Genomic DNA, 12,456 nt, shown 5'->3' on the forward strand with positions numbered 1-12,456 from the left:
AACACTAAGGTCGAGGGTTTGGATCCCCATACTGGCCAGCCACAAAAAAAAAAAAAAAGAAAGAAAAAAAAAATATGAGAGAAAGATAAGTAGTCCAACAGACCTAACATTTGACTAATAGAAGAGATTTTTTTTTTTTAAAAGGAAGTGAGAAAATTATGAGGTTTTTTAGAACGTCGAAGAAAATAAGTTTTCAGGCTGAGTAAACTCGCAGGGTATCAGAAAATAGATTTTAAAAAATACACATACCTGAAGATATTATCATGTAATAGCAAAAATAAAAACTATAATAATAATAATAGAGTAATAATGCCAAAAGATTCTAAACATAAATGACATGTTATCATCAAAAGGATAAGAATCAGTCCTATCAGCAGCACTGAATAGAAGACAATTTTTAATGATGGATATTTTTTAGCTTAGAATTCTATACTTATTCAAACTATCAATTAACTGTGAGAGCAAAATAAAGATATTTTCAGACTAGCAAAGATATAGGATATTTTCCTCCTGGGTGAACTTTTAGCAAGTTACTAGCCTGTATACTCCAGCAAAACAAGGGCAAACATGGGATTCAGGAAAAGGTGTACCAACCCTAGAAAAAAGCAAAGAAAATTCCCTGCAAGATGGCTATGCAGCAAGTCTAGAGAGAAGACTGTGAACTGGAGCAAGAAAACAGGATTCAAGGAGTGAGGTCTTATGAGGGGGAAAAGGAGGAATTCAATAGACTATGTAGTAAGATAAGGGATTGGGAGGGGGGGAAGGAATGAAGTAGTAAACCAAAACTGCCAGGATAAAAGGGGAGAAGGGGTAGTTTCCTAAAGAAAATAAACAATGCATATTTCCATGAAAAATGTCAAAAACAATACACTTCCATGACATCTAGTACTCTTGAAAGAAAGGGAGCTAGCAAAGGAGAAAGGGAAAGAGTAGCTAAAGAGGTAGGTGATAATCGAAGGATATATTAAAAAAAAATTTTTTTAAGTTACCAACGAGGTAAATTCCTGCTTCAAAGTAAGGATGGTGAAGATTGAGTAAATGTCTTTGGAAATGCAGGTGATTGATGATTCAGAAGGAATTTTAGTAACTTAGTAAAGATGGAAGTAGATGGCAAATATAAGAGAGTAACTGAAGTGAGTAAATGAAAACAGTGATGGTAACTGTTTTTGTCTAATAAATAAATGAGAAAAGCAGAGCAATACATGGAGGAAACATCAGGGTCCAGGAAAAAACTTTGGTCTGCATGTTTGTTTTTAGGATACAAAAAAACTGAGATATTGATAGAGGGAAAGAACCTATAAGAAAGAGATGAGTTAGGGCCGGCCCGTGGCTCACTCGGGAGAGTGTGGTGCTGAGAACACCAAGGCCCTGGGTTCGGATCCCATATACGGATGGCCGGTTCGCTCACTGGCTGAGCGTGGTGCTCACAACACCAAGTCAAGGGTTAAGATCCCCTTACCGGTCATCTTTTAAAAAAAAAAAAAAAAAAGAAAGAAAGAGATGAGTTAAGTAAGGAAATAATGAAGTGAAGGCAGACAAGGATGAACTCAAGACAAAAGGTGAAGCTATTCTTAACCTTGGAAAAGGTATATTTTCCTGCGAGAGAGGAGACAAGTAGAGGACACATCAAAATAGAGGGAAAGTTTACAGTATTGAGGAATATATAGCATAAAAATTTCAAAGTTGAATATGAGATAAGAAAGGTATGTTTCTTTTGGCAGCCTTGAAATTATGAATTGTTCAGAGCATGAATATTTTAAACTACTTCCTACAAAATGGTAAGATACATTTTCATGAAATATAAAATGCGGACCAAAGCCAATTTCAAGGATGCAGTCATAGGTTAGATTTTAAAAAGCAACAGACCTCACGGACAATATGGACATGAAATGAACACTGCAAGTCACACAGTTCTCATTAATTTAACTTGGTATCCATGGGATAACCAGGTGATATCCCATGACAAGTGTGAGTATGCATACAAATGTGCGTTTCTGAGTGTGAATGAGACTAGGAAGAAAGAAGATTGATGGTATTTAGCGTCTCTTTCTTGAAGCATTGTGTGGGAAGCAAAGAATCATTCCTTGCTAAACTGCTGTCATTCTTTGACTTCCCCAGTGGATAAGTTAGGATATTCGTCAGGCTGTATATGAGACCCAAAACAAGAGTAGCTTAAACAACAGTTTTCTTTTCACATAACAGGATAGTGATGAGTAATCTCGAAATGATTGCTTTCTCAATTTAGTCATCCAGGGACCGAGGCAACTTCTCTCTTGCTGCTCTGCCATTTCTAGGATGTTGTTCTTATCTAATCGTCCAAGATGACTCACAAGCATGACCACATTCCAAGCAGCAGTGTTAAGGAAGAAGAGAAAAAAAGGACTTATTTTTGGGAACATGAATTGAAAGTACAACTTACTTTACATTTTAAATGTATGTACTTAACATTTATCGCTTACAGTTACATTTTATTTACTTACCAGACTTTTGTCACATGGCCACATCTGGTTGCAAGGGAAGTTGGGAAATGAAATCTTTATTTTAGGCAGCTATATATACTTAGTGAAAAAGCAGTGGCTCTCTTACTATGAGAAAAAGAAATACTTAGAAACAAATGTATCACCCAGAATGCTTCTCCTCAATTAAAGCAAACATACTGGTATTAAGCAGATAAGGGTATCCTCTCTTCAATTTTTATCAGAACTGAGCCCTAAGAAACAGAACAGAACGTTAAGAATAGCTGTTATCCTTTTTAAGGATGTGAAAAGTGAGCTAGTAGAAAATGGCAAAATAAAATTCTGGATATTAATTGTTTTAAAGATTAATTTTTCCTGGAGTTTAAACTATTCTTAAGCATTTTTAATATATTCAAATAAAGTTTTCATTCACTCTACCCACACTAATTAAGCTTATATCACATAAGCCACACTTTGCTAAGCATAATGAAACATTCCAAAGAAAAATATGATATGCTCTCTGTTCTCAAAGAATTTAGAGGAACTTACAGTTTGGGTAGGAGACAAATTTAACACACAAAACTATTCAAGAGCAATTGAGTGTTGAGTTGTGTGATACTTTTTTATGAATACAGAAGGAATCCAAATTAAAGATATGTCAGTACTGGCTGCAGGAGATTAAAAGCCTTAGTGGAAAAAGTAAAAATTGAACTGATATATAAAAATAGGTAGGATTTATTTATAAAACCTTTCATACGCAAAGACATGAAAGGTTTATTTGTAGGATTGATTCTAGAGAATAAAACCATGTTGAATTTTAAAATTCTAAGTTGTTGGTGGTGGTAGCTTAATGGCTAAAAATGACTGATAAGTAGTCTGTAAGCAGGCTTCATTTCTGTGTGTTTGTTTTATATTGTATCCATAAGTACTAGCAGAATTCCTGACACATAGTAGACACTAAGTGTTTGTCGAATATAATTTTCTTCTTAACATTCGGCATTTCCTTCATTATGTGACCAAGGACTTTTATTATTATTATTATTATTATTATTATTATTATTATTATTATTATTATTATTATTATTTTATTATTATTAATATTATTTAGGCATAGCTTTTTAAAAAATGAGGTGTGCCAAAGTGTAGAAATTTTAAGTGAACAGTGGAACTATACATCACCTCATATAACCATCACCCAAATCAGGATTTAGAACATTTCCAACACTACATAACACTACCTTATGGCCCCTTCTAGTCAGAACCCAAATCCCCACACCACCCCACCTACCCCAAAGTAGCTACTATTCTGGCTTCCATAAACATTAGTGTTCCTGGTTTTGAACTTTACATAAAGGAAATTATATAGTATGTCAACTCAGCATTTTTTGATGTTGGCCTTAATTTGTAAGGCTTGTTCATACTTGAAAGAGATATTTTCCACAATCTATTTTTAAAATCCTTTTTCATAAGACAGCCCAGTAAAGGTGTGGAAAGTTTTTGATTATATAGTAATATACTTTAGAGATGTCACTGATGTTTAAACTTCAAAGACAGGTTGTGTTTACCTTAAGGATAAGCAAAGTCATCATAAATCTCATCCTGTACCATTATAGTGTAGCTTGGTACTTCCAAAATAGCAGTCCAGTTAATTTGTTATAGCTTTTTTATTCAAACAAATCTGGAAACCCCCTGTGAGAAGTTTGGGCCAACTACAAAGTTAGAAGCACAGTTGCCATCCTCATTTCTGATACCAACTGCAAGTTTGGAGGAGTTCCGTAATTTGCTAGAAAGAGTCATGAAACTTGCTGAAAGCTGTTATGCTCATGGTTAGGGTTTATTAAAGAGAAAGGATACATACTAAGCTCAGACAAAAAAGAAAGACACACATAGAGCAGAGTCCAGGAGGATTTCAAATGTGGAGTTTCAGTTGTCTTCAAGCCACGGATTCAGGATATTACTGCTCTGACATCTATGTGTGACAACATGCACAGAGTAGTGCCAATCTGGGATGTTCACCTGAGCTTGGTATCAAGAGTTTTTAGAGGGCTTCATCATCTATGCATGACTGATTGATCAATTACCACTTGATTAATCTCAAACTCCAAGACCACTGATACTGCCTCACCCAAAGCTCTTACCCAGTCATTGTTGGTCTTTTGGGTTGGCCAGCCCCCAGCCTAAGACTGTATGGGTATGGCTAGTCCCTACTCTAAATCACATTGTTAGACTACCCAGTTTTTTTTTTTAACTGAAGAATAATTGATTATACTGACTACCCAATTTGACTCAGTTTGACCCAAGGCCCCCAAGCAAACAGATAATCCTGCAAGGGTAAGGGCAAAGGTCAAGCTTTCTCTTGGGAAAGCCCAAATTCTTCACTACATATCCTACAAATCTTCACTTCTCTATCTGGAAAATTTGTTGCTTCCAAACCCTGCAATTAAAATGTTTCTTTAAAAATTTTTTTTCTCAATGATTAGTTTCATGAGTTTGTATTTTTAAAAACTCTGAATGATTATGAAGCATCTAAACAAATTTGACAGGACAATTAAGATTGAAGTAGGAATACAAACATTTTTTTTCTTCCCTAATTCTCTAATATATATGAAGGTACTTCAAAAAGTTCATGGGAAGATTTGTATTATATTTTAATTCTATTTTTCTACAAACTTTTTGGAGTACTCTCACATAAGTGAGAATTCTATCAAGATTACTGACCTGTAGCATTCTTTTTAAAGTTGGGAAATAGTTACAAAATAAAATTGAGGGCTCCCCAGTAGACTGTAATGCCAGAAATGACAATGAATAGAAAACAAGGCTGAGTAGCAACATTCCAGTGATTTTGAAGGTTAGAGATTTGGCAAGTGTACAAGACTTCCCTAAAAGAGTCAAACTCCCAAAGACCTCCAGAAGGAACAGTGAACTTCTCAAACATTGTCTAAGTTTTGAAAATTTCTTTTTTTACGTAAATGTGTTAAGGAGTCATCACTGTGAAACTATCACCACTATAATAAAAATAAAATCCAAAGATTTAAAGGTAAAGGTGCTACTTATTATTATTCATGTCAAGTTTCCGTATAAATTAATTTTCAATTACTATTTTGATAATTTAGCACACTTCCAAGTTTCGATATGAGTTGCAATTTTTTGTCCAGTAGAGATACAGAAATTAAGTTGATGAAACAGGCTAGAGACTAACTGTCACCTTAGCAGCTCAAACAGGACCAGGGCAGTTAAACTCAATCAAATCACAGGTCAGACGGACAGCTATTATAGAGACACCGGTCAGGAAAGGGCAAGGGTAAGCCAGGCTGTGGCACTAAGGCTAATGTTGGAATCCTCGACGTCACCTATTGTCGGCGCTCTTAATCCTGTTGTGACGCCAATTGTAAATCTACATGACTACACCACTTGTCGAGCTAGGGCTGGGTCTGGAGCTCACAGACCCCTTAAACCCATTCACAGACTGGGTCACAAACCCTTTACATGCCAGGCTGGGTCACCAGACCCCTCACACGCCAGGCTGGGTCACCAGATCCCTTACATGCCAGGCTGGGTCACCAGACCCTTCACACACAGGTCTATGAGCTAGGTAACCAGCAAACAGGTCCTTGAAAGCCTTAGGTTGGAAAGCATGACTGTGTGGCCCAGCAGCCGCCAGAGGCAGTAAACTCCAGCCAAGGTGGTGGTGCTGCACAGGTGCACTAACTCCACCCACACACAACCTGCCCACAAAGAATGCTGCACCACCCCAACCTGCCCTGAGGTGAGGGGTCTGATTAAATTATTCTATTTGCCCAACACAGGCATAAGATTCTGATTTCATAGGACCAAGAGGCTCAGACTAAAAACTATGTTTAGCCAGCTCTATTGGTTGATTTGAAGGTTTATTCATCCATTCATTCAGTTGTTATATATCAAGAACCTACTATGAGTCAGCAAAGTAGCAGACAAAACAAACACTACCTTTTACAGATGACAGCTAACTCACTGCATACCTGCCTGCTATTTGCCAGGAATTGTGCTAAGCACTTCTTCCTGGAACTCTATGAAAGTTTATTAGTTATTGTCTAGATTTCATTGATAAGGAAATTGAATCACTGAGAGTTTTACCATGTCTCAGGGCCACTTGGCCCACCCTCATAAGCAGAACTTTCTTGCTTCTAAAAGGCCCTTGCCAGTTGTGGTGGACACAGTTTCTCAGTGCCTGAAAAAATATGCTTGCTTACCTTCTCTATCACTTCTGGCTTCTGTGCTGGATACAAGATCCCCATCTTTTGGCAAGATGTGGAATTTCATAAAGGACCATCTCAGGACTGATGACAAACTAATCAAGGGTTACCTTATACTCTTCTTTAATAAGTGCTTTTTTCTTCTAGGATTCTAGCATTTTCTAGACCAGGGTAAGAGGCTCAGTTTGTATCTCTGTCACTTGGTGTTTATTTTGTTATTATGCAGAAAAAAGATAGAAAAATAGAGATAGATCAGTAATTTTAGTACATTAATACTTAAAATATATATTCAAGGTTGCATTAAAAATAAGTTCTTCTTTAATAACACGATGCTGATTTCAACAATATCTCACTTTAAAATTTAAAATCTGGGTACGATTAATGAACAGAAAGAAAAATTGTCCCCACCTGAACATAGTCTCAATTTTACAAATTCTGAACAGATTGGCTTTTTAACAACCACTGAAGTGAATTTTTACAAATAAATGCTGATATATATGCTCTTTAGGAGAATTCTTCCTTTTATGGTTTCACAAAGACACAGCAAGTATTTATAAATACATATATGAGCAAAACAATATTAAGTAGCACCTTTTTATTATGTGTATACCACTAATTACAGTGTTTCTTTTTATGAAAGCAGAAATAGTATAATATCCTCTCACAGTTTGAGACTCTGGAAGTAGACAACTATTATATCCTAGCAATAGCATGCTTCTGTGTTGAGCCCACCTTCCCCTTGATATGAATGGTGGTTACTAATGCCCACAACTAACATCAGTCCTAGAATTCTGTCTTTCTCTGTTTAGCCACCTTCTGATCTAGCAAACCAACTCAACTTCCCAGGGGTTAAAATCTCAAAGGATAACACTTAAATCCAAGATTAAACTTTATTTTTTCCTCTCACGGTTCCTTTAAATTTTATTTGATGGGAGGTGGGGGTGGAGGTGTGTTGGGCCCATTTTTAGGAGCAAACATTATCTGTGAGCCGCATGGTGCCTATGGGTGGAGAATGAAGATGACGCCCTTGGGAAGTAGGGGAGGCATAACCCAAGATAGCTCCAAAAGGTTTTTATTGGTCCTCCAGTATTTCCGCACTTGTGAACCTTGCGTGATCGCTATGCTCAACATCTTAGTACAAAATGCATGCCCGCATGATCCTTTAATTGATTGGTTAGTTCATGGTAAGCCCCTACTTGCTTGCTTATATAAATTGCACTGTAAGGGCAATAAAGTGGAACTGCCCTGACAGAACCACTGCCACGTCTGAGCGTCTCTTTCACGGGGCTGGGTTGTCGGGCAGCAGGCTCACTTTTCCCCGAGATCCCTCGGTCCCAACACTGGGGGTAATCCTGTCGGCTCCTTCTCCTTCTGGGTCTGTGGGAGGACCCCAGGTGCGTCCCTGCAGGGGTAGGGTTGATTGGTGGGATATCCTGTTCCTGGATGGAAACTGGTGGGATCTACGGCTTAGTTGATGTTTTTTACTTTTAAGTAATGTAATATTTTATAGCCATTTTAGATCACAGACACCCTTACAGTTAGACCATTCAGTACTAGACTGTTCAGTACTGTGTAATAATGAAAATTCGGAATTGCATTTAGTATTAATTTTTCCCCCTTCATCGATCTTAAGCCTACTTGAGCCGAAAGGCTGAACCAAGGAAGTAGAGTGGACCTTCTTCTCTCTTCTTTCTGCATATCACAACATCCTCCCACTCCACTTATCTACGTCATTTCCAATGCCACACACATCCCTTAGTAAGTGGGGTATTGAGACGAGGTAAAGAGGTATAGGAAATTTCTTACTTAGCAGCAAAGCCCCGTAGCTTCCCTCTCTGGTTCTAAAGGCAGAGACCCCTGGCAGGTCCTGACTCTTTCTCTTGGGGACACTTTTGAGGACTCTCTGCATCTTTCCTCCCTCAGCCCCCAGGAAGACTGCTGTGCACCTACACTTTCTTCTTGAGGAGAACTCTTTACTCCTTCAGATGGCATTATTGAACAAAACCTGTGATGGTTAATTCTATGTGTCAACTTGACTTGGCTAAGGGATGCCCAGACAGCTGGTAAACCATTATTTCTGGGTGTGTCCATAAGGGTGCTTTTCTGAAAGAGATTAGCATTTGAATCAATAGACTGAGTCAAGTAGATCCACCATCACCAATGTGGGCAGGCATATCCAATCTGTTGACAGCCTGGATAAAACAAAAAGGCATAGGAAGAGCAAATTTGCTTTCTCTTCTTAAGCTGGGACATCCATCTTCTCTTGCCCTTGGACATCAGTGTTCTTGGTTCCTGGGCTTTCAGACTCCAGGACTTATACCAGCATCCCACTCCCATACTCTACCCTTCTCCGATTTTTGTCCTTGGACTGTGCTACAGTTTGGTCCTTCACGAATAAATTAATGCCTTTTTTGGAGAGTGAGTGAGCTCTTATGGGAATGGATTAGTTCCCACAAGAACAGGTTTTTAAAAAGAGTCTGGCTTCCTTGGTTTCTCTCTCTTGCTTCCTCTCACACCATGTAGTCTTTTACATATTCTGGCTCCCCTTCCACTTTCTGCCATGAGTAGAAATAGCCTGAGGCCCTTGCCAGATTCAGTTGCCCAATTGTGGGCTTTCCAGCCTACAGAATTGTGTGAGTCAGATAAACCTCTTTTTTAAATAAATTATCCAGTCTCAAATATTCTGTTATAGCAACACAAAACTGAACTAAGACAGACTAGGAGTTACACTATTGTCTCTCCTGGTTCTCCGGCCTTTGCATTCAGACTGAATTGTACCACCAGCTTTCCTGGTTCTCCAACTTGCAGGCAGCGTATTATGGGACTTCTCCGCCCCCATAATCATGTGAGCCAATTTCCATAACTAATTCCCTCTGATATATCTATATCTATATATATATCTCATTTGCTCTGTTTCTCTGGTGATCTGGAGAACCTTGATTAACACAGCACCCAGGATGACCCACTCTAGCTCTCTCCTCTCTGGATTACATCCCTTACCCTGATAAGCTTTATGAATGAAGGCCATTCCTAAAGCCACAGTACTGTCCTGGCTCTACCTCCAAACAGTCAGTCATCCTCTAAGTCTCTCAATTTCCTGGTGGAGTCAGACCTCAGTCTACAGTCCATTTAAGCTTTTTTCTGGTGTCAGTGCAACACTAGTTTTTAGGTTTTTTCCGACTGCATAAAACATATTTTAAGGCTCTTCCATGGTCCCCTTGCAGTATCCCTTACCTGACTGGAAATTAGAAGGTAGTACTCCCCTGAGGGGGTACGTACTCACAATCACAACATAGTCAGTTTTCCAAAAAGTTTTCCTTCACTTTTTATGACACTTTTTTTTTAAAAAAGAATCCTTGATCTAGTTGAAGGCTCAAAGAATCACGTAACAGATTCTTGAATCTATTTCTTTTATAAACCTGCATATGGAAGGGAGAATATCTCATACTCATGTGGGTATCCTTTCATCTATTGGTGCCTGAATAGAAACTGAATAGAAGACAGAAAGAATCTTGTTCTAAGATCCTGTTGGAAATATATGTACAAATAAGCAAACACATTATAGAACCAAGGTGTGAGCAATATTAGTACATGTCAGACCAGGGTCTAAATATTTCTTAAATTTGTGTCATTTTCTCCATCTATATCACAACATCTTTGTTCAAAATTCTATAACCTCTCACCACTACTGTTGCAGTTGAATTTTACCCCAGTTAAAATTTACTCGGCCTGACTTTTACCCCAGTTAAATTTATTCTTTAAAATACCTCCAGACTGGTTGATCTGAAATGCAAATATTATCTTATCACTTCTCTGCTTTAAGTTTTTAGAAATTTACCAATAGCCTTACCCTAAATGCACACTTCTTTAAAGTGAATAAAACAACCTAGGAATCTTGTTAAAATGCAGAATCTAGTGGACTAGGTTTGGAGTGTGGCCCCCAATTTTGTGCTCTGAAGTGATGTTAATGCCTAGGACATAGAGACGTTTTAGCTTCTTTGCTGTGCTGTATGAAGACCTAATTGAACTTGCCTACATCTCTGATTTTATCTCATTCTTCTCTCCCTTGCCACAATTCATGATCTGTAAACATTATGTTGCTTGAAGTTTCCAGGGGAAAAAAAAAAAGTCATTCTGATACATGTCTTGCGTCTTTCTTTCTTCTTTCTTTTTCTTTTTTAAACTGATGTTTTATGTATAGTAGGAAATGGTTGGGATCTTTTTCCCCTTTAAGGTTACTTCAGTTCAGAAAGCAATCCCTATATTCACAAGCTGGGCTAAGTGTTTTATTTTTGTTTCCTATGGCTGCTGTAACAAATTACCACAAACCGGGCAACTTAAAACAATGGAAATTTATTCTGTCACAGTTCTGGAGGCCAGAAATCTGAAATCAAGATGTCAGCAGAGCAATGCTCCCTCCAATGGCTTTAACGGAAAATCTGCTCCTTGCCTCAACCTCCTTCTGGTGGCTTCAGGAGTTCCTTGTCTTGTAGACACATCACTACCATCTCTGCCTCTTGGTCACGTTGTCTTGTCTATGTTGCAAAACCCCTCTGCCTCATACTTTAAAAAAAAGCATGTGATTGAACTTAGGGCCTACCCAGATAACACAAGATAAATACCTCCTCTCAAGATTTTTATCTTAATCACATCTTTTGCCACATAAGGCAATATTCATAGGTCTGGGGATTAGACTGTGGACATGCTTTTCTGGAGTCCACTATTCAGTCCAGTACATGCCTCTTTTTGGAGTACATGGCATCATGAGAATAATAGCTACCATTTATTGGGGGTTGATTATGTGCCAGTCTCTATTTGCATTTTACTCATTTAATGAAAATGTAACCAGACACCAAAAAAAAAAAAAAAAAAAGAATTTAGCCAAACGCTCTGAGGAATCTCTTCTCTTGCATCCAGTTCACTATGAAATAGACTCAGCACTTTTGGCATTCCCTGCATAAGCATGTTCAACTTCAAAAGCACTGGATAGTAACATAAATGTTATGAAGGTTTGTTAGGGAAACATATCTTGCACATACAGAGCAAACTTTAAGTAAGCTTCTTCATCAGATGTCTCTGTAAATCTCTTTCAAAACCTTTTTCTTCATACACACAGTCTCTTTTTTGACTCTCGGATCCTTTAATTGTAATAAGGCATTTTGTTATAGTGCAACAGTAAAACAAGATTACTAAAACAATAAGCCTTAGTTCATTTCTTTAGACTTAAGTTACCTCATTTGTTTTAAACATCACAACACTAGGAGGTAGGATTTTATAGAGATAGAGAGAAATTAAATAACTTATCTGATGTCACACAGGTAGTAAGTAGTAGTGCTAGATTCAAATCCAGACTTTCTGGTGCCAAAGTCTATGATTTTGACCATTATTCAAACATAGTACTTTGATATATTGAAATGTCTGTAATGTGCTTGGTCCCTAGATGAATGTTTCCAAAGAGAGGTCTCTCATTCAGGATCACCTAAAAGCACTAATGAATCAGAATCTCTGGGAGTGGGGCCAGACCCTACATTTTTAACAACATCCCTATTAATTATTATGCACATAAGCATTAAAGGGATCACTGCATTAGACTACAACCACTTCAAGAGTAAAGCCTGTAGTTTATTTATCTTTGTGGTTATTTATCTTTTTATCAGTGATTTGCACAGTGCCAAGATTAGAGTAAAATAGAAATAAGTTCGTTGACTCTTCAGTGAAGACTTTTCAGAATCTGAGGTGGAAATGAGCATCTAAGTGATAATTAACTT

This window comes from Cynocephalus volans, chromosome 5, assembly GCF_027409185.1.
Source record: "Cynocephalus volans isolate mCynVol1 chromosome 5, mCynVol1.pri, whole genome shotgun sequence".
Classification (NCBI taxonomy): Eukaryota; Metazoa; Chordata; class Mammalia; order Dermoptera; family Cynocephalidae; genus Cynocephalus; species Cynocephalus volans.